Source organism: Hemicordylus capensis, chromosome 3 (assembly GCF_027244095.1).
Source record: "Hemicordylus capensis ecotype Gifberg chromosome 3, rHemCap1.1.pri, whole genome shotgun sequence".
Classification (NCBI taxonomy): Eukaryota; Metazoa; Chordata; class Lepidosauria; order Squamata; family Cordylidae; genus Hemicordylus; species Hemicordylus capensis.
This window is the reverse complement of record NC_069659.1, coordinates 195,134,718-195,139,537: the sequence shown is the minus strand read 5'-3', so window position 1 is coordinate 195,139,537 and position 4,820 is coordinate 195,134,718.

Below are 4,820 nucleotides of genomic sequence, written 5' to 3'. Positions count from 1 at the left end.
TGATAAGTTTCCACCAAAGCCCACTAATTTCCTTTCTTCTCACAAATACGCACATGCACACTTTTTTAAAAAAGCAAGACTTTTCTCTCTCACACACACACAATATAAACATTTCTGGGATATATATCCTTTGGTTGCAAACCTAAGCACACAACAGTTACCTGGGATTAAGCCCTCATGGGTTCATTAAGGCTTTGACTTAGAAACTGTATAGAATGGTTGCAATCTGGGCTGCTATGATTTAATTCACTTCACAGAACTTAGTTTTAATGATTTAAATCTCAATTTAAAGCACAATTTTCTAGTAAAAGTAAATTCTTGTTGTCTAATATAACCTTAGTACATATTCAGAGATGTAATACATATTCAGAGATCATAATGCTGTTTCATTTGGGCAACCATACCTTGCATTTCTTTGTTGCACTGTTTGCATTTTTGCACACATGCCTGACTTACCCACATGTACAGAAACTTGATTAAAATATTCCCAAGTGAGGTCTCTTCTAAGCGTGCAACCATGATAGGTGTTTCCCTTCTAAAATGGAGGATACACTTGGAAAAGGTTTCCTCCATGTTCCTGTTGCTTGCCCAGATCTATTCCAACCTCCCCAGATCCCCTTGGCCTTCTTTATCCTGATTCAGACACTATTCTGTGGAAGTGTACACAGGTTGCCGTGAATTACCGTACCTGGGTTCATTTTAAAAATTCAAAGCAGGATACAGGCCCTTCAAGTGCACGGTACAGATAGGAAGTATAATGTTGTACCTGTGTGACATTTGAATGACTGTACCTGTGCACTTGAAGGGCCTGTATCTGAAACCTGTTCCTATTGGTCCAGGGTGGCTAGATGTGTTCGTAGAGGGATCACATGTCCACTTTTGGGACATGTCTGGACATATTCTGAGGGTAGGAGTGGTAGGGTGGGGGCCAAACTTCCGGGGTGAGGGTGTACCCCTACTTTTGACCCTTTCCGGCCACGTGGGGGTCTCCTCTGACCATTTCCACTGACGTATTTCCGCTGACGCATATCCGGTGACGTATTTCCGGTGAAAGCAGCACATTTTGACAGCTGCACGCCATGCCCCCCTGTGATGTCACTATGATGTCATCCTCCAGCCACGTGCATTTATTTGTAAATAAAAGCACACGGCTTTTGACAGCAGGTATGTCTCTCTACTACTGCCATTTGTCAACCAGCCCATAACTTTTAAGTTTAACTGCTGCCAGCAAGTAGACTTTTAGGCTTTCTCTGGTTGAGTCTACTACAAGTCTGCTTGGCAGCAGCAGTTAAACTTAAAACAGCACTGTTTTACAGGTTGTCAAGTGGCTGTGACAAGTGGTAGCAGCACAGTGTGATCTGTGACCGTTTGCTTTGTATGTCTGTGCATCTGTTGGTGTTGTGTGCATGTGTGTTGCAGGTGTGTGTTTGCTTTTCTGTTTGCATGTCGTGTTTTGTGTGTTTCTGTATGACTGTATGCACATTTTGAAAATCATTCCATACACCTCCTGAACCAGCATAGTTTCTCCACCCCTCACAGTGATACTAATAACCCACCCAGCTTTCCCCACCTACCTATTCCATGTTTTCTCCTCCCCACTTTCCCTGAGAGTTCATCTTCCATCACTAAAGAAATAGGCATTGGACTTGCAATAGAATCCACTAGTTGGCTGCCCTGGTGATGTCAGAGGACTGACAAATTCCTAATAACTTTTGAACTGCTGCTTAAAACTTAACCAAACCACTAAAGGACACTCTTCCTAGACAAGCCTGATAAAGTACATCAGTCATTTTCATCAACTTTTGAAAGAAATGGATGATACACCTGGATAAAGTTTGGACATAAGGGGAGCAATTCATCAATCTTTAGCACTTTTTAACTTGCTGTAGCTGTGACCATTTTAATCAGATTTCTTTGAAATTAGGCACATCTGAAGACCTCAAGTAGATACATACCAAGTTTCAAGTAATTAGCTCAACGGCTGTCATATTTATAAGCAATATAATTTTGAGGCTTATAACAGGGAAACCTTTTGTGTGTGTGTGCTGCTTGCCTTAACTTAGAGCTGCTAAACTTCGGCCCTCCTGCAGATGTTGGCCTCCAGTTCCCACAATCCCTGGCTATTGGCCACTGTGGCTGGGGATTATGGGAGTTGTAGTTCAAAAACAGCTGGGGGGCTTAAGTTGAGCAGGCCTGCAGTTGAAGGGGCACTCCCATGCGCCCTTTATATGTAAAAATATATAGTAACACAAGTGCAGTTGAGAAATGAAAGTGTTCTTGCGCAAAATGGGACCCCAGCAATGTCATTAGGTAAAAAGGGGCCTCTCTTTCCATGTACTTCGCAGCTAGACCCAGAGGCCCACTACCAGTCCTGCTAACCTTAGAGATGATCCAGAAATGAGAAGGGGTTTACTGAGTCATAGAGAGAAAGCCAACCTAGCAGTCAGCAACACTGGTGGCAGAGAGAAGGTAAGAATATGAGCCTTTTAAACACTTACGCCATGTAGGTACCATGCCTGGAGAGAAGTACCAGAAAAATATGTGAAATTCATTAAACCAATCACCCTGCTCAAATTCCTGGACAATTCATATCCATCCAGGATGACACTTTTCCACATCTTGAACAAGATGTCCAGTTCCTGGACAACCCAGGCCAATGCTGGACATTTGACAACCCCACGTCACTGAGGTCTTCAGCATCTGAACCTCGTGACCTCTGTCTGCTCTCCCCTTCCCTCGCTCCATGGTTTGCTTTCACAGAAGCCAGTCAGTTTGGGTTTCTGCATTCCAGCCATTCTCTGCCAAACTTGGTGGGACTACTATCTCTGTGTACTTTGCATAAGCTCCCTCCTTTCACTGCACCCACTTGGGCTATTCTGCAAATCAGCAGCAAGAAGTTGGTTTCTCTAAACATGGCAATGAAGCCATGAGACCAGCTGTGGAGAGATGCTTGTCATGGTCACTGGAAAAAGAGAAAGTGTGAAGATTGGACTGGGAAGCTTATGAGTGGGTAATAGGAAGGAAAGTGGTGGGCTTTTATTTTGTATGATGCCAAGCTTGCTGTCAGTCATTTCTTACTGTCATGTTTATTTATTTATTTGAAACATTTGATATACCACCCACTCAGAAGACTCTGGGCGGTGTACAAAAACATGCAAAACAAGACAGCATTAAAATTACATTCTAAATAAAACTAAAATAACTAACAGCGGGGGCGGGGGGATAGATAAACTACAGGGTAAAAGCCTGGCGAAAAAGAAAAGTCTTCAATAAAGTTTAAAAATCGACAAAGAAGGAGCTAAATGAATCTGCAGGGGAAGGGAATTCCAGAGAAGTGGGGCGGCAACCAAGAAAGTCCTTTCACGGGTTCTAGCTCCCCGAACCTCTCAGAAATCAGGGACCGACAAAAGTGCCATCTGATCAGATCTGACCGGATGGGATGGGAGAGGCAGGTCTGTAGGTAAACAGGTGCCAAACCCTGCAAGGCTTTGAAGGTCAAAACCAGGACCTTAAATTGAACTTGGTAGCGAATAGGCAACCAGTGCAATGACTGCAGGAGAGGTGTTACCCTGTCATATTTTCTGGCACCCATAAGTAAACGAGCCGCTGCATTCTGGACCTGTTGTAGCTTTCTGATCGTCCTCAAAGGTAACCCTAGATAGAGGGCGTTACAATAATCTAGGCGGGAGATAACAAGGGCATGAGTCACTGTCATTTATGCTTGCTGATCAAGGTAAGGGTGTAATTGACGAATCAGATGGAGCTGGGCAAAGGCACTTCTGGCTGCAGCCTCCACCTGCTGTTCAAGCAGGAGGTGCGAATCCAAAAGGACCCCCAAGTCACGTACAAGCTCTTTCGGGGGCAGTGCCACCCCATCTAAAACAAGGTTCACATCCAGCTGTTGGCCGGTATGAGGGCTGAGTAAGAGTAGTTCAGTCTTGGTGGATTCAGTCTGAGCTTATTTTGATTCATCCAGACCTTAACAGCTTCCAAGCATCGAGTACGCACAGAAACAGCATCTCCAGAATGGTCTGGGATGGCAATATACAGCTGAGTATCATCAGTGTATTGGTGAAATCTCACCCCAACCTGGGAAATGACCTGGCCCAGTGGCTCCATATAGATGTTAAAGAGGACAGGGGCAAGAACTGAACCCTGGAGAACTCCATAAAGGAGTGGCCATGGGTCAGAGCATCTGTCCTCAATGCATACCGACTGGACACGCCCGCTAAAGAATGGAACCACTGTAAGACAGTGCCCCCGATACCCAACCCATGCAGGCGGTCAAGGAGGATAGCATGATCGATAGTGTCAAAAGCCGCTGAGAGATCTAGAAGGACCAGGAGAGGGAGACTACTCTCATCAAGGTCCCAAAGAAGGTCATCTACCAGAACGAGTAATGCTGTCTCTGTGCTATGCCAAGGCCTGAAACCCGACTGATAAGAATTAAGATAGCCAGTTTCCTCTAAGACCCTCTCAAGCTGGGCACATACAACCCTCTCTAACACCTTCGCTAAAAAAGGGAGGTTGGAGATTGGCCTATAGTTGTCAAGGACCTCAGGGTCCAGGGCGGGTTTCTTCAAGTGAGGGTGAACTATTGCCTCTTTAAGGGCTGCTGGTACGAAGCCCTCACTTAACGAGGAGTTAACCAACTCCCGTAGCCAAGAATTAACATTCCCACCAGCTGCTCTAACCAGCCAGGAGGGACAAGGGTCCAAGCAACATGTTGCCGCACCCATACCTGAGATAATCGTGTCCATATCATCGACCAACTCAAAGGTGTCCCATATAACATCGCAGGGTGGAAACGCCTCTGTCTG